General features: G+C 43.2%; 1 long non-coding RNA gene across 1 annotated transcript in view; it reads right to left on the bottom strand.

Annotated features, from left to right (window-relative positions):
* Nucleotides 1-18,643, bottom strand: part of LOC141996729 (uncharacterized) — a 501,980-nt gene that overhangs the window by 116,506 nt on the left and 366,831 nt on the right. The window contains exon 3 of the long non-coding RNA XR_012641589.1: nucleotides 4,546-4,792. This is a non-coding gene — a long non-coding RNA (uncharacterized LOC141996729). The remainder of the gene's footprint in view (nucleotides 1-4,545; nucleotides 4,793-18,643) is intronic.

Genomic DNA, 18,643 nt, shown 5'->3' with positions numbered 1-18,643 from the left:
TTCAGTGTTGCCAAATGGGATACCAGTTTCTAATGAGCAGACATTTTCTATACTTTTGAGTATTTCCTTGGGATTGTAGTGCTGTCTAGAACTCTTGAGGAGGGAAGCTCTCCAGAAAAGTGTTTATAGTTGCTTTAGGAGAACAGTTTTGAGCTCAAAGACGTCTCTAGGCAGTGAAATGTCACCATTACAGTCTCCAAAGAATATGCCCATTAGTCACTGTTTGAGATTTAAAAGATTTAAGAAACATCCAAATTCAAATTGATTTTTTTTATCACATAACACTTTACAGCGTGGTGGAGCCAAAGACGGCAAAGGTACAAAACCCCTCATTCATCTCATTCACTTTCCCGTACAGGATGGGATTAAAACCATGTTTGAATCTCTAATCTTTTCATACTTGCACTGTAATAAGCCTTTGAAATTGATCAGAGACATTAGAGGCATGACATTAGAGAAGAGACCTAGAACAATAATTTCGCCAGATCTGCTGCTTTTGCCAGAAAGTTCTGAATTTATTAGAGGCCTTGATCAATTTTTTGTCAGGAGTAGGAAAGTATTGGGGCATTTATTCATCAAATGGGAAACTATTTTTCTGGGACTACTACTGAGACTAGAGTGACCAGACAGAAAGTGTGAAAAATCAGGACGGGGGTGGGGGGCAATAGGTGCCTATATAAGAAAAAGCCCCAAATAGCGGGACTGTCCCTATAAAATCAGGACATCTGGTCACCCTAACTGAGACTTAGAACACTGAGGAGCTGTGTGATCTCCTGGATATGCTAGCATCAGGGTGATTCAGAGCACAGATGGCATATTCAGCATTTACTGCAAGACAGTTTGTCTCAGCACAGTGTTTTATAATGGTTTAATGCCATTTGGATTTAACTCCGGAAGCTGAACTTTATGTATGTAGTTGCAGTATTAAATGAGAACTCTGGTACCTCAAGAGTCCAGAGACCAGCAACACTTTCCCCTAAATTTTCAAGAAAGTGCACAGGGATTCAGCCATAGCACTTGTCAATGAGGAGAGGCTGAGGGAACTGGGATTTTTTAGTCTGCGGAAGAGAAGAATGAGGGGGGATTTGATAGCTGCTTTCAACTACCTGAAAGGGGGTTCCAAAGAGAATGGCTCTAGACTGTTCTCAGTGGTAGCAGATGACAGAATGAGGAGTAATGGTCTCAAGTTGCAGTGGGGGAGGTTTAGGTTGGATATTAGGAAAAACTTTTTCACTAGGAGGGTGGTGAAACACTGGAATGCATTACCTAGGGAGGTGGTAGAATCTCCTTCCTTGGAAGTTTTTAAGGTCAGGCTTGACAAAGCCCTGGCTGGGATGATTTGATTGGGGATTGGTCCTGCTTTGAGCAGGGGGTTGGACTAGATGACCTCCTGAGGTCCCTTCCAACCCTGATATTCTATGATTCTATGACTAAAACTAGATTGAATGCTTTGAAAATGTACAGAACATTACACTGGTCAACTCAGTTGGTCCCACCCACTTCTCTTTGGGTAGAATGCCATGGTATTGCCATCTACCTTGGTAACACGAGCAAAACAGCTTCATGTTTCTCAGGGCATTGAGTTAGGGCCTTCTCAGCTTTAAACAACTGGGTAAACAGTTCAAACATCTGTTACATTTTGCCATTGGGCAAAGAGATTGTTATGTTATTAAGAGTCATTCAGGAGGTTGCGTGCAAATGGATCAAATTGTACTTCTGAATTTTTAACGTCTCCTAAGTGGAAAGTACTTGCGATCCACATGCACAGAACTTAGCCATGCTGGGGAAGAAAACAGTGGACTCAGAACTAAAAGCAAAGGTAGAAAATGGAGGATCAAGATTATAAAATTCAGTCACATTTTAAAATTTTCTGCTACAATAATTCACTTTATGTAGAATTAATGTGGCTGATTGAACGTTTGTGCTGTAATTTACTTATAATTAACATTTTATGGTGAACAGATTTCACCATCTCCTTCATGCTGTGAACTCCAAGCCATAGGTCAAAAATGGAGATGAAACAGATAAGCACAAAATATTCTCACTGAAATATTAATGAGATTTTAATTTACTGCTTTAAAAATACATCTTTCATCAATGCCTGTATATCAAATCATTATTTTAATTTTTTAAAATCACATTAAAAATATAATGAACTTTTCTCACTGGTTGAAAGACACTGAAACATCTGTTATGAAGAAAGTGCCCTGGAGAACGAAAGGGTCCAAACATACACTCAGGTATCAAGGATCTCACATCCTTGATTGGATGGGAGTGGATTTCAACTCACCATAATGCCCCCTAACACTTAACCAACTAACAGCTGAGGCCCTCGTAGCCTCAGAAATGCACTGTTTGGCTGCAGAGCCGCCGTTCGTTCTGGTATTACGTGGAATCCTATTTAAAGGAATAGGAGATTGGTTAAAAATTAGACCTTAACCTTTCCCCCTAAGGGCTCCTCACTCCCTCTCCTTCTCAGTCTATGGGCACCATTTTGGACTTTCTCTAGACCCACACATCCAGGCTGTGTTGCTGCTTCTTCCTGCACAATCTCTCTGAGATCAGTCCTTTCTTCTCCATTTACAAAGCTAGAACTCATCCAGGCTATAGCCTCCTGTCTGGCCTTGAAAAATGTCATCATACTTTCCTTAAATCCATTCAAAATGCTGCTGCAAAGACCATGTTTCTAGCTCGTTGCTACAGCATCATCTTCCTCTTTATGTCCTTCCCCCGTCCACGCCATAACAAACTTTAAACGCCTTGTCAACATTTAAAGACTCTCCATTGCTTTGCCCCACACTACCACTCCATTTATCTTGTACTGAGCCCCTGAGGCTCCCCCAGCACTGGCAGTGACACCACCCTTCAGTCCAGTTTTACCTCCCCCATCGCTGTGCTTTCTCCCACACCACCAGTTCTGGGGATGAGCTCCCCATATACAATGTGCAAAGCCACTGCATTATCCTCCTGCAAATCTCTCCTTAACGCTCACCACTGTCATGACGACTCCACAAAACCCACCAGTGCTTAGGCAGCTGATATGCTATGACCACTCTTTATTACTCTCATCCTAATTGTCCCCATTACGTCATGCTCTCCTGTCTGTTGGATCCACCGGTTGGTTGTGGTCACACACACAGATGGCAAGCTCTTTAGGGGAGGGAGAGTTTTTTCTTGTGTACACAGCACCTTGGCCCTGTTTCCCAACTGAGGTTTCACAGGACCAGAGGAAGGATGACACAGAGTTCGGGCACTGGCCTAAGACTTGAGAGACGTGTGTTCAATCCCCTGCTCCACCACACGCATCACGGGTGACTTTAGGCAAGTTAGTAACTACCAGAGGAATGAGTGTTTCACCAGAATACATGGGATATAGGATTCCAGCAGAGACAACTCTGAAGCCCAATCCCATCAAACTCTGAGCATTCCGAATTTCCACCGACTCAGTGGTCACTGAGGATGATCAGCACCTCACAGGTAGCACTCAGGGGACACCTTGGAGAATGAGGCCGCTAGTCAGCTCTAGAATGGTGCAGTGCTCCACACCAGAAACATGAATTTTGTCCATCATGCTCCAGAAAAGATCTTCTCTTTCTAAGAGGGACAACACTACTGGTTTTGCTTTTTTCTCACTGAACTATGAACATCTTTAAAAAGCACCAACAGATGTTTAAAACTCTATTTAATTCAGGCACAGCAATCTTCTTAAACCACATGTTTTGGCAAATGTTGTTGTATTTACTAAAGATATGTAATAAATACCAGGTGTTGGTCTGAGAAACCAGCCGTATCTTTTTAAGCCGGGTATGGCTAAATCTGAAAAACTAGAGAACAAGGCTTTGCCACTAGGAAAGATACCGTATAACTTAAGAGAAAATAGCTTCCTTCATGATCTAACAAGGGAAAGTAAATCAGAAGGAAACTTGGATAAAATTCCAAACCCTCCAAACTTCAGGGGTGTGCTCATAAATACCTCAATATGATGGGACAGACCTGGGTGTTTATCAGATTTCCTGTATTCTTATGTTTTGTCAGACAAACAACTAAGACTATACCAAGAATGGTCTCGTGCCAGAGAATGTGGTTCTGGGATGTGAGCAAAGAAGTCAGCAAAAAATCATAATTCAATGGAAATATTTTATTCCCTTCATTTCCCAGGCCACACTAGCCCATTCAAAGGACTGATTAGAATTTCAAATGAAAAGCTGAATAATATGAGCATTGTAAGTCAGTTACAAACAGCACTTAAAAATGTGTCAAGAAAAAATATACATGTAATTTTCTTTTTTAAATTGCACTTTTTTTCTAAAGGTTTGTTTGCTGGGAATCAGCAACTCTTTGTTTTTAAAGGGTGAATCTGTGTATCTTTTCAAGGGTGAAGGGGCCCCCTCTGAACGCCTCTCTGCCTGCTCCTCTTACAGCCTCAATACACTGTAAGTAGAGTGGAGATCCCCAAGAAAAATGTTCAGTTTTCTCTGTGCAATCTCTGCCCTATATTTTTAGCAGATATTTGGGTGTAAAAGAAATGAAGAAAAGGTTCTTTACCTAGGGAGAAATCATCAGAGACATCAGAGCTTGAGCTGACTGCCGTGTCCCGTCAGAGGCTGGCTCCCGGTAAGAAGGGCATGTGTGAAAGAAGAGAACTCTTGGGGAAGCAGTGGGGCACTTCTGGCCCTGGCTTCTCCAGGGAGTCCCTGCACAGCACCGGGCTCCAGGTTTATTTCCAGAGAAGTTCTACAGGGCTAAGGAAAAGGCATCTCCGCTGCTGGCTACAATCGTCCCTTCGGAATCCCTAGAAATTAAAACAAAACAATCCTTATGTTTTCTTCTGAAATGAAGAAAAGAATTTATTCCATTTCTAGCCACAAACTACATACAAACCATTACCACAAGGCTTCAAAGCCCTGCTCCGGTTGCATATACAACCTCTGACAACAACCATAAGAAGTTAAAGGTAAGCTAAAATGCCCCAGGCCATCTTCACCAATAAGACTTAGGTAGTGTTGTTGCTGTTCTTATTGTTAATTTTGGGGAAAGGGGGTATTAGTGGAATAAGGAGTATTATGATGAATCCATGAACTTCAGACAACAACTGGGTATTCAACCCAGAACCAAGGATCCCAAAAAACAGATCTATAGCACTTGGGCTAAATGAAAATAGCCGTCAGCTGAGAAGAGCGATAAGGCTTTGACCTCAGTGGGCCTCCAGCCATTAGAAGTCAGCATGACCATACACACTAAACCAGAGGACTACACTACCATTTTGGAAAGGTAACCACTAGCAGCCGAAGAACAGATGAATATTGGACCTAGGTGAGCAAATGGCCAGCCAGTTTACATTTAACAGCTGCAGCCGGGATGGCTGAGCGAGAGGTACCGCTGCTTGCCAGCCATACATAAGGGAGAGTGGCAGACTGAACAGCAGGTGAAGAGGCTGCCCTGATGTTGAGGGATAGGCTGCAGAGTTGGCTAAGGGCAGTCAGCAGTTCAAAAAAAGTAAAAGGTGGCAGAGTGGTAGAAGTCTTCAACCATTTGATCTCTGAGCTGCCCCTGATATGCCCCTGAAGCTACATGTATTCATCTTTAAAAGTAGTATGAACAATGAGAAGCTATTTTCTCTCTGACAGACAGTTTAGGGAAAATGTTCTCTCTACGCCCCTCTCTAGGTCTCCCCCCCATTTTCAGGCACCATTTTCTACTACAATCCAAACTACACAAGAATAAAATATGTTTCTACTCAAAAACAGGGAAACGGGGCCAAATCCTGAGGCCCTGATTTCAATGGGAGTCTGCTGGAGTAAGGATTGAAAGCAAAAACTGAGTAAGGCCCTCAGGATCTGGCCACTGGAAACAGCTATATTTACAGGGAATGGACAGGACATGCAGTGGCGGAGGACTAGAGGCGGGAATCCTTAGCATTTGCCAGGCAAAATCTCAACCCTGTCATGGCTCTCCATCACTTCTCACCCAGAAGTTAGGAGCTCCTGGTAATACATTCTACATCTGCACATCTCTCTTCCCGCTGCATGGTAGGGAGAACTTCGGCACATGCAACATCCCCATTTCAAACAAAAAATTCTAACTAGCAAATGTATATAAAATGGGGTTGGCAACAAACCACCCCGCCTAACAGCTCTGCCCACTTCTGTCCCACTCAGCCAGCCTCCACTTTCCCTCATCTGACATGTGCCCCATTTCGCCCTTTCTCTGGTACAGCCTGATTCTTTCTCCCTCTTTTGCTGCTGCCACTATGACTCTCTCTCTCGCCATCCCTCCCTCCAAATCCAGACTCTTTAACCTAAGCAGCATTTACTGTAACCTCAATTTCACGATCATAGTCTTTAATGTAAATAATTTGATATAAAGGAACATTGAAAGGTATGCTGGGAAATCCAATCACATACAGCGAGTTAAAGCAACCTCTCTCTTTTCCTGGGATTCTCTCTCTTGCAGGTGGCACAAAGGATTTCTAACTCTTGGCTCACTTTGGGGTCATTCTACATATTTATTAAAGTAGCCATTGTATTCTGAGGAAGAAATAAATAAAATAAATACATAAATAAATAAACACTTCACAGACAGCGATGAAAATCTAACCAGATGTGTCCATTCAGTCTTTTATTTTTTCTCAATGCCTTTGCTTAGTAAAAGCCATCAAATATCATTGGGAATTATTACTAATTTTTTTAACAACACTGAAGAATTAAAGCAAGAGAGAAAGGGAAGGCGCGTGCAAGAGAGAATGAGAGAAAGGTTAAGCTCAAAGGCAGGGAGAGCGAAATGGACCAGATTATACAAAATTAAAAAGCAAATACGAGCAGACAATTTGTGCCGAGTGATTGCAAGCAATTACAGTCCGGCTTTTCTGGAGGGAAAATGGGGGGGGGGGGAGTGTATTTCAGCTTAAAAGGAGACTTTATTCATTCCTGATCAGCTTCTCCTACTATTCGCTCTTTTATTCTTGGATATCAATTTTAAAAAAATCAGCCTTCAGATGTTACATGTCTAACCCTGTGAATCCCACCCCTGGGCAGAGATAGAGGATTTCAGCTTCCAATCGGCTCTTTCTATAGCCCTGAGAAACCAATTTTCTCAGAAAAAGAAAGAAAGAAAGAAAGAAAGAAAGAAAGAAAGAAAGAAAGAAAGAAAGAAAGAAAGAAAGAAAGAAAGAAAGAAAGAAAGATGCATTTCTCTTGAAGGAGAGCTTCAATTTTTCTGTAATTGTCTGAAGAAAGGCTGCTTTGATCTGCAGAATTATTATTATGCTTCGAATGTCTGCCTGTTAATGTCACAGCTGTGCCTTGGCATGAGCACACCAAGGGGGATCACAGGCTAACTTAGGACTTGCCCCAGCTGAGGATCCCCTTCCCCCTCCTCCTTTTTGTATCTCACAGGAAAACTTTATTTCCTAGCACTTAACAAAAGCACCTAAAGATGCTGTCCAGCTGCTGCAAAGGGGCTGGAGCTGTGTGCCCTTGCTGATCAATGTGTGGCTAAATCCCAGCTGCATTGGTGAGGGAGATATTAAAGTGTTGAGAGTATGTCCTATACAACCATTAAAAGAAACAGTTTAAGCCAGTGAGTCTTTCTTGTTTGTTAGCCTCATCTGATCATAGGCTGAGGCAATGGGAAGGAGGCTTTAATGCTAGCAAAAACACGGAATTATTTATCCCATTCCTTTGATTTCAATCCTCTGCGTTAATAAATAGTTATTTTCCACGTCTCCGACTTTCACTGTGCTAAAGCAAAGGGGAACTCAGGAGGCAGAATTATATACACCCTCTCCCATATATATAAACCCTAATATTGATCTAAAAGGGCACAGAGCTTCCAAATGAGCTCAACAGAACATTCAGCCCACATTTTCCTCCCAACTCTGTGGGTTGGGCCCACAGGCAAAGGGCAGGGGCTGTGTCCACCTTCCTCTCTAGACACTGCGCCCTACATTACTCCTCTAACATTACACACAGACGACAGGGCTGTGTGGAGGATTTGTTTATTATAACTGAGGTTGAGATTTGTTATCTGCTCTAGGGATAACAGTTGAGACCCAGGACTGGTGCCCTGCCCTTTCACCTTTCTAGATGCAGTTTCAAATCTGATTTTGGTTGCAAGTGAAATGATTAAGAGAGGACATTGTAACCACAAAGTACATCTGAAGGGTTTAAACCACAAGGAGAGGGAGGGGTGGTCTATGGTGGGATAACTCTGAATCTGAGCAAAGGAAAATCAATGTTGGACATGAAGAATTGTTTCCTAATGTTAGGATATAGATATTCAGGCCTGTCTGTAAAGGCCTATACTCTAAGAATTTAGGTGTATTCTTATCACTTGGCTAGTTATAGAGGTATAAAAGAAACAATCAAAATCACTGTCTGCCAGTGTAAGAGCCTTCTCTTACTGTGACAGTCTGAGGCCCTGTTCTTAGGCTAAGGCCTTTGGATAAGCAGCAGAGGCAGCCATAAGCTGGGAAGCGACCGGTCACATCCTCACATCCCAAACTAGTCACATTGAAAGAAGGTGCTATTGGGCTGTTAGGATACAATCCTGTCCTGATAATGCCTATCGCCTCCAGAGAAAGGGAAGTGCCTAGAAGATGTAAAAGGAAACTTAGTTTGATAGCATCCTGTCTGGCAAGAACTCACTTATCAATAGCTGGGATGTGAAATCCTCACTTTTCTATTGTTTTGTCATTATAGTCCCCATTTCCCTGTTGTTTGTCTGTATAATCTCTGTCTGGTTCTGTGATTGTTTCTGTTTGCTGTATAATTAATTTTGCTGGGTGTAAACTAATTAAGGTGGTGGGATATAATTGGTTAAATAATCATGTTACAATATGTTAGGATTGGTAGTTAAATTTCAGTAAAATGATTGGTTAAGGTATAGCTAAGCAGAACTCAAGTTTTACTATATAGTCTGCAGTCAATCAGGAAGTGTGTGTATGTGGCGGGGGGGAAATGGGAACAGGGAATGGGGGTGGGGAAATTGGAATCATGTTTAGCTAAGGGCAGGAATGGGAACAGGGACACAGGTGTAAGGCTCTGTGGTGTCAGAGCTGGGAAGGGGGACACTAAGGAAGGAAACTGGAATCATGTTTGCTGGAAGTTCACCCCAATAAACATCGAATTTTTTGCACCTTTGAACTTCGGGTATTGTTGCTCTCTGTTCATGCGAGAAGGACCAGGGAAGTAAGTGGGTGAAGGTATAAGCCCCCTAACACCTAAGAGTGAGGATGTCTTGGTTTTTGAAATAGTCCCCAGGGGAAGTGGCAGAAGACCAATTGCTTGGATCAGTTAGAGCGAGGCTGGACAAAGTCCTGGAGAAGACACTGTGTAGGAATAATCCTGCACTGGCTAGAGGAGTGGGTGAACTCAACCTATTGGATCTCTTTTATCTCTAATTTCTATGATTCTTAACATACAAAACTACTCTATCCTCATACCATGTAATTATCTGGTAGTGTTGTGAATATGAATACACCTCTACCCCGGTATAATGCAACCCGATATAACAGGAATTCAGATATAACGCAGTAAAGCAGCGCTCCTGGGGGGCGGGGCTGTGCGCGCCGGTGGATCAAAGCAAGTTAGATATAATGCGGTTTTACCTATAACGCGGTGAGATTTTTTGGCTCCCGAGGACAGCATTATATTGGGGTGGAGGTGTATATTTAAGTAATATGAATTAAATCATTTGTTTATTTTATTTAATGCATTTGAAGTGCATCTGGTTTCTTACTCTGGAATCAGACCAGTTCTACAGATGTCACATAGTCAGAGGCACGGTTTTTCACAAGACATATTTGCTAGTTTAATGAGGCAACAATATGTGGCAGTCCATCCACAAGGAAAACCAGGCTTGGGACCTTGCATTCCTCCTGTAAGAGGGCCAGTCTATCTATGACACAGGTAAGAACTTGAGGGAACTGGCCCTCAGAATTCTGTGATTTTAAACCATGAAAGAGAATCATCTTATGACAAGTGCACCCTCAAATACTTTCACTTAACTAGGTGAGTGACATTACAATGTGGCTCACAGAAAAAAAAATCCTGCAAGTCCCACTAACATGAAAGACATGCATGTCTGATTCACTACTCACGGGGAGAAGCAATCCTAGATTTCCTATTACGGATTTCTATTTTATGAAGTCTAGATTGTTCCATGGAATATAAGGATGTCCACTTGTTTTCTTTCATTCCTTCTGCTAAAAACTTTTGCACTCTGTGTGTATGTATGCATGCACACACGTGAATACAGACTATCTATGACAGTGTGGTGCAGCAGAAAGCTTTGATCAGCAGGCATTTGGGATGACTCTGATCTTTACTCACTTGTGCCAAAGCCATGAGTAAGTTATGTCACTCTCCCCAAAGAGCAAAAACAGAGCTTGCGCAGCACACCACGCCAACCTGTGTTCTGTGTGTGCTGCACGTTTTAGAGCAAAACTGTTTTAGAAAATATTTAGAGTTTATCCATTTTGAAGAACATTATTTTTCATATTCCTCAACCTGCAAAGCCAAGTGGACATTGGATTTGGGAGCCTAACTCGAGACACCTTGGCTTCAGTTGGAGAGGTGACAAGTACATACAACTCCAGACGGAAGTGCAGGCATTTAGCACCTCTGAAAATCAGGCCCAAGGCATCTCAAGCTGGGCACTCAAACGTGGAGGCACTCGAAACCAGGTGGAACTGAAAAGTTGGCTGTATGTCTCCAGCTGCACAGGACTCTCGTGACGTAAAGCTCCCATCCCAGTCCTAGGAATTCATCAGAAACAATGGCCTTTCATTCTGTCGCCGGTCCAGGACTGAACACTATCCATGTTCACCACAGGACAGGGCAATTTGGAAGAAGAGGGAAGTACAGTGCATACTGTACTCTATTCCTTCTCTGTCCAGTCTACTTCAAACATCCCAAACCTCTGCTCAACTAACAGCTGACCTTTGCTGTTTAGAGGAAGGGTTATTTTTTTAAATCAAATTGTCAGAGGAATGTTTCTTTCTTCCATCCAGATGTTGGATTTCTTCCCAAATAGCAGGTTTCAGAGTAGCAGCCGTGTTAGTCTGTATTCGCAAAAAGAAAAGGAGTACTTGTGGCACTTTAGAGACTAACACATTTATTTGAGCATAAGCTTTCGTGAGCTACAGCTCACTTCATCAATAGCAGTGGTTTGAGGAGCAGAATAGGTGACATTCTGTCATGGATCGGAGACAATTTTAAGGACCAATATTTCATGATCCATCAGGAACAGAAAGGGGAGATTTGAGATTTCAGATCTTTCCTGTGGGTACAGAATTTGTTCCACAGGGTGGAAGGTCCCAAGATATCAGCTCTTAAAATCATCAGATCATTAGGCACAGAAGGCTACTTTATGTAATTTTTAGAGTTTCTAAAATTTTATTAGTTATCATTTTTTCTCTTCTTCATAGCCCTGTCGAGTCAGACTCCCAGTAATGACAGCCATCTGGCTTTACAAGAAGAGATGTATGAAAAAGAGTACCAATAAAAATTCTTAAAACTCTCTAAAATCCTTTCTGAAATAGATTTTCTGTAAAATATGTAGCGTATACAGAAGACATGCTGGTGTGGTATCGTGTAAAGGTGTTATTAGCACTCATTTGTTGGAGCTGCCTAATCTACTCATGACTTTGCTACCCACAAGTATAATGGCCACTCCAAAATCACCCCAACAAACCCTTTAAAATACCTGTCCCCAGCATGAATTATTTATCTGTCTATAGCAAAAAATATATATATTTTTCATTCAGAAGCATAACTGGTAAATAGATGAATACTTCTCATTCTGCTTTCTTCGGGTAGGAAAATAGATGCATACTTAATGTATATAGCAAAAAGTTCAGTGCTAACTAGCAAATATTTTCAAGCTAGAGTGTAGAGGGCCAGATTTTATGGTTGTGAGGCCTGAACTGAGAAGTATGATTTTAACTGTAAAATACCCAAAATGTTGACAGCATTTGAGCCAATGGTACTGCAGCGTGGAAAAGTACTGGTCCCGCTACTTTCCTCTCCTCCTCTCTACTTCCTCCTCTGGCCACGGCTCCCTGCTTTGTGCGCATGTGTGAGTCAGCAAGCACCGTTTATCAGGACCCCAACCCAGATTCTATCGGCTGTTTCTTTTGTGAGCGAGGCAGGGATGAAGGGACAGGGAAAAGGAAAGTTTTAACAGAGAGATGCTTGGAGAGTTATTTTTTGTTAAACAGGAATATATACTAAGGGGAATGGTGCCATTTTGAGGGTCACTGTAAAGTATCTGATGGACTTGAGCAATGCTGCCATGTGCTGGAGATCTAGAGGACCAGGATGTGCAATTTCTGGAGGCTTAGGGTCTTTGATCCCGGTCTACATTGTAGACAAAATTGATCAGATTCAGACTGGACTGGCCAACTCTACAGTAGCACATCTGGTCAGGAGAGGACAAATGCACCTTCTCTGGCTTAGTTTTTACAAGGTTTGCTCATTGTGGTCAGGATGAGCTGGGGAAGCAGGGAACTTTAGCCAACAACAGATAAGATAGACTGGTACCCCTCCCAAAGTGGTACAGTTTGTCAGAAAAGAAAGTACTGGGTCTAATGCTTCTGGAGATTAACCTCTTCACATGATACTCCATAAATTCCCTCTTGACACTTTCAATCTTGCACACTAGCTCCTTCTATTCATCCTTCCCGATTTGGGTAAGGTTCCTTAAAAGGTTCAGCCAAAGCAACTCCGAGTCCCTCTGGAGTCTTCAGATTTTTATAACCCTTTCAATTTGGCCCTAAGCCTCAATATGGCACAGAAACGGCATTCGTTTTGTTGGCCAATTATTGCCTGCTACCCATGAATAGAGGTCAGATGTGCATTTTGATTCTTTTGGACCTATTAAAGACCTTTGATACCAGTGACTGAGAAACTGAATTGACTTGTCCGTGTACTCCAGTCAGGGTGGACAGGATCATGTTTCAGTGGTTTCATTATGTCCTCTCAGACTGATCCTAGAGGGTTGGGCATTGCCCGTCTGCAATGTAGTTTAGATGATTGGTAGTGAGGAATTCCCAGGTTCCAATGTGGTATCTCCCAGCAGCATGCGTTATGGCCTTGGCAGGTGAGTCACTTTACCCTCCTGCCTCAGTTTCTCCATCAGGGTTTGCTGTCAGTATTAATCAGTGGATGCTTGTACAGCACACCGAACATGTCAAGTGCTATTTAAGTGCTTATTGTTATTGACACAATGATTCTCTCCTGCAGAAAGAAAAGGAGGACTTGTGGCACCTTAGAGACTAACAAATTTATTAGAGCATAAGCTTTCATGAGCTACAGCTCACTTCACGAAAGCTTATGCTCTAATAAATTTGTTAGTCTCTAAGGTGCCACAAGTACTCTTTTTCTTTTTACAGATACAGACTAACACGGCTGCTACTCTGAAATCTCTCCTGCAGGGCTCTGGAGGTTGTAATCTCCTCTGTTTCACCACATATGTAAAGTTCCTGCAGGAGAAAATGAAATTATCTGGGTTGCAGGGCCATCTGGGTTGCATAGCCCTCTGTCTCTTTTTGTAAACATGAGGCTGACCTGGTTTCTTAGGTACTGTCTACATTACATCAGTGTGGCAACAGGGGCACCAAAAAGCAAGCAAACAACGGTTGACAAGGCCTTATTCACCCCTAGGTGGAATTCAAGGTGCTACTTATTTGTGATTCACAAAGTCCTATGTGCTTGGGGTCCTGGCTAGGCATCTGATTTGAAACCATGCCGTAGAACTCTTCCAAACTCTTCCCACAAACCAAATTCTGTCCACTTGAGCCACTGAAGTTAGGTATGATTCACAGCATATGGTGCAGACATTCATGATAGCAGTGGCCCTATTCTTTCTTGTGTGCTTTGATAAGCAGGAACATAATTAACAATGGGACATGTTAATTATCCTTGCTATGCTGCAGAAACACCCCACTGAAATGAATACTGGCCAGTTCACACTTCTCAGAGCTATTGTTTCAGCCTGTCTGCAGTCTCAGGCAGACGTTGCTGAATCATGTACCCTTGGTTCACAAACATCCGGCCTAAAGACGTTATTTTATGAAAGCTGAGAGTGTGTCGTACACAATGGCAGATTCCAGAAGAAAGTCCGGAGTTGCTGGGCTGCCAGCTGGCCCAAACTGACCTCTTGTCTTGGCTCTTTGAGAATCTCTCCTCTCCCACCCATCCCCCACCCCAACCCCCCGTGCTGCTGCAGGAGTTAGAATCATAGAAGATCAGGGTTGGAGGAGACCTCAGCAGGTCATCGAGTCCAACCCCCGAGTTGAAACAGGCCGGGCGTTTATGCTGGCAGTCTGTAGATCTGTGTGTCTGGGCTTTAATTGATGGGCTTTATGCAGGAGGCTGCTTCAGTTAATATCTGACATCAAGTTACTTAACTTTTTAAATGTTGTGTACAAGCCACAGAAACGATGAGTTGGGCACGTTTACCTCTCTCCCCATAAGTCAGCTATAAAAATGTAAACACACGGCCACTGGCCCAGCCACTGGCTACCCAATCGGCGATGCCACACCCCCAGCCCCAACACTCAGATCCACACCAAGTCCAACAGATTTTCAGTTCAAACCCTCTAGCAGTCCCCCCTCCCTTTCCTCTGACGTGCTCAGTGCACAGGGTTTCAATTAAACGTTACGTTTTTCTTCACAACATTTTTTGGATATTCTTCAACTGTATCCAGCATACGGCAGACAAGCGGGACAGGCTAAACGCGCTGCTCGAGGTGCTGACAGCACACTCGCTGGAGTTCCACTCCCGTCGCTACTCAGAGCCATTTGGCATGTTTTACACAAGCAACAGCATGGAGCAAGGCAGTTATCTTGTACCAAGTCTCCACAGCCCTTTGGGGAAGTCAGACCTTAAATGGAGTGCTCTACGGACTGCTGTGATTCCTGTACAGGCCTATGCAGAGCATGAGGCAGGGCCATAGGAGCCTGCCTGCTGCATCATCCTTCAGAAGGGTGGAATAGACTCTCCCGCCTCACCCTCTGCATCTCAGGAGGCACTAGCAGGGAGCCCGCCCTGAATTTAGAACAGCATTTGTGCCTGGACCTTGCACAGGCTGGGGAAAGCTTTTTCTGCAAGGGCCAAGGGACAGTCTGGCCCATGGTGTAGAAGTAAACCTTTTTTTGGAATGCTGTTACAGCAGATCCCATGCAAGCTCACTCCCTCTCAGACAATCACTTGGTTTATCTTTCTTCAAGGGGAAGTATCCCCATTCGCATTTTAAAATAACTTTTCTTAAACCCAGCATTTGAAATTATTTCAGTCTCTCTCTTTTTGAACCAATCATTCCAAACCTGTGTGGCCCACGTGGTCGGATTTCGGCCCCTGTTTGATTTTGGTCCCTCAAATGGTTTGAGTTCTTCTCTGCTAGAAGCTCCAAGTGGCTCACTGTTCGCTCCTTATTTTCCAGTTTGGTTTTTCTTATTATTTTATTTTGTTCTCTTTCAGCTATTGCAATTGGTGAGACTCAATTTAGACAGTAAGTCCTAACGACAGTTTCTCCCATGAAGTTATCTATTTTATCCCCTATTGTAATGGTTCAGAATGCAGGAAATGATGGAAAAATACAGGGATAGTGATAAATCTCTGGGCCTGTGAGCGACTAGGTTAAAGTCATTATCCATGGAGTTACACTTGATACCCAGCCACACTGCATGAACCTTTGCTAGTCACCGACTCCTCCTTTCATAATGCCCCCTGCAATATCCTGTCTGCATAGAGAAATAAAACCCTGTTCATCTAAACCCCTTTAATCCAAATCTCAGTTCTGTCTTTCAGCCTGTATCACTTACCCAGTAGCTACCCTACTGATCTGAATGTTTTGATGTCCTGACTCATGCCAGATAAGCTGGGTGTTGAGGGAGTACATACACAGCACAGGCTGCCAGGGCTTCTCCGCTCCCATCCAGAAAATAAGGGTTTACAGTGATTGATAGCAAAGAGGTTTCCACATTTCCGAAATAAACTTCTCAAGCAGAAGAGCAAGCAGATGAGCCCAGGCTGACTTTTATTCTAGGAGGCAGGAATGCTGCTGTCTTTGGGCTCTACTCCCATCTGTGTGTGCAGTTAGACATACCGCAGCTGGTGAGTAGGTTTCTGCGGGTGGCTGAAGCTATTCCCCTTCACTACGGCAGGCTCCCCACTTAGAACACCAGCTCCTTGGGACAGGGACAGCATCTGCCTTTGTGCTTTGTTCAGTGTCAGGCAAACATACTCAGCACTCACATACTGAACAAATAATAATTTGAGCCTTTTGCTGCGATCGTTTGTCCACCTCTGCTAATTTCTTTCCTTCCACGGACAGAGGAACAGGACACAAAGAAAGACGAAGGAACAGCACACCCTCCTTCCTCCATAGCTCTGTATTTACAGCAACACCTGCTTATGGCCCTCTCTCTCCTATGCTTCCCCAGCCCTAATTAGTGATGCAATCCCACAAAGAGTGAAGTTGCCTGCCACCTCCCCTCCCTCACAATGATTTATGTTCAATTTGTACAAATGGAGAAAATGAGATTTCAAATTTCAATGCCATTTCTGCAATGAGGTGATTAAAAGAGAGAGAGGTATTGCGTTCTACTGTATAGACTATTGATCCCAGTGCTATTTGCCTTTGCAATAACCATTAGCTCAGTATTATTTGCAAACCTCTAATGTGAACCTGGAAATGCAATTTACATTTGTGCTTTACCTTATTTGCTTTAACAAAACAACACAAAAGCTTTGGGCCTTTCAAACTATCCATATTGTCAATATAATTACCAGCTCCCTCCCAAAAAAATATGTATGTGCAATCCCATCGCTTCCATGTAAACTACCACAAGACTCTAAATATTGTTCAGAAGGAAAAGGAGTGAAACGATTAAAAGCCTCTGATCATTTGACAAATTGAACGCAAAACAAATTCAGATAAGCTTTCTCTCTGTCCACTCCTTTAATTCCTGGGCCCACGGTAATCTGTAATAGTTTCAGCAGAAGCCCTTGAGTGTATCCCAGCAGAAGGAAAGCGTTGACAGGAAGTGTCTGACTGGAACATACAAGACAAGTGCAAGCACACGCCTCTGCTCAAACCCCATGCTTTACCACTAGGAAAGCTGCTCCTCACAGTCACAACTGAAACCCCTTAACAACCAGCACAAAGCGCACACGTACCCCTTGAACTCATACACACCTCTTGAAAACACACACACACAAATTCTTTTGGGGAAGGCACTAAAAAGAAAAGAAAGAAGGAGGCGGTAATCAAGAAATAAAAGAACAGAGTTGTGCTAACACCACTCAAGTGGCAGTTTATCAGCCTCCAACTCTTCAAATACGACAAGGCAGTTCCTCTTTTCTCACTGCTTCTGTCCCTGCAAAAACATTAGTTGCTTCTACTGCCTGGCAGAGTCTGGAAGATGAGGGAAAAAGAAAGAAAGAAAGAAAGAAAGAAAGAAAGAAAGCTAATGACCCATAATTGCCATGATAGTGGAATAGGGACCAGGCAGCTGCTTTACATTCCTGGTATGTATAGTATGCAAATATCTACAAAGGGCCGACACAGTTACTCTATTGTGGATTCTGAGGGTAACCAAATTAGCCTTTGGCAGCCATGGTAATTGGGAGGTGCTGTTCCCATTAGGAGTCCTGCAAATTATGAAGAAAAATGGACCAAGGGCTTTGTCACAAATAATAATACCAAGAAGAAAAGAGTAGGCAGCCGTCTTTTCTGTTCTGTGCTTTGCTTTCTCTTCCCCCACCCCCACCCCCACCTTTTTTATTTTTGTTATTTCTAGATTGTGCTGTTAATACTTTTCTGTTTAGTAATAAGAAAACAGTCTTCAGTCCCCTGCTGAACCATGCTTGGGCTTTTGTAGCAATATTAAATTTTTGGGAATACAAAATATGGGCCTGCAGCAGCAATCCCAGCTTCCCAGAGCACAAGTCCCATGATCAGACACTGCATTAGCTCAGACAACTCTGCCTCTGCCATTCATGACATTTAGCTGCTTGAGCCAAAGTCAGAGAAAAAAACGTTTACTGTCACTCGTGAAGCACCTAGATTTACTGCACACACCGCTGCATTTCCCAGCGAGTGGTTTTATTTTGTCGTCCCTCCCTTCCACCTTTCTTGCCTGTCACATTCCCAAGTTCCAGTATGCAGATTGACACGAAACTACTGTGATCCTCTACAACGTGGTTCTCAAACTATTGTATTGGTGACCCCTTTCACATAGCAAGCCTCTGAGTGCGACCCCCCTTATAAATTAAAAAGACTTGTTTATATATTTAACACCATTATAAATGCTGGAGGCAAAGCGGGGTTTGGGGTGGAGGTTGACAGCTCGTGACTCCCCATGTAATAACCTCACGATCCCCTGAGGGGTCCCAACCCCCAGTTTGAGAACCCCTACTCTACAAAGTCTCAGCTTCCAACTTTCTGACCTGGACCCACAGGCTGCGAAGCCACAAATTCATGTGAAAACCATTCAGAGCCTTAGTCCACAGCTTCCCTCTAAGAATGTGTAGTTCAGGTTCCCCATGAGCTTTCATTGCTGCGTTCCCAGATGGACTCATTGAGATAGTCGGTGACACTGAGCTGAGATCAGGTCTCTGTGGTTCTCAACCTATT

Source organism: Natator depressus, chromosome 12 (assembly GCF_965152275.1).
Source record: "Natator depressus isolate rNatDep1 chromosome 12, rNatDep2.hap1, whole genome shotgun sequence".
In the NCBI taxonomy this organism is placed as follows: Eukaryota; Metazoa; Chordata; order Testudines; family Cheloniidae; genus Natator; species Natator depressus.
This window is presented reverse-complemented; position numbering and strand designations above follow the sequence as displayed.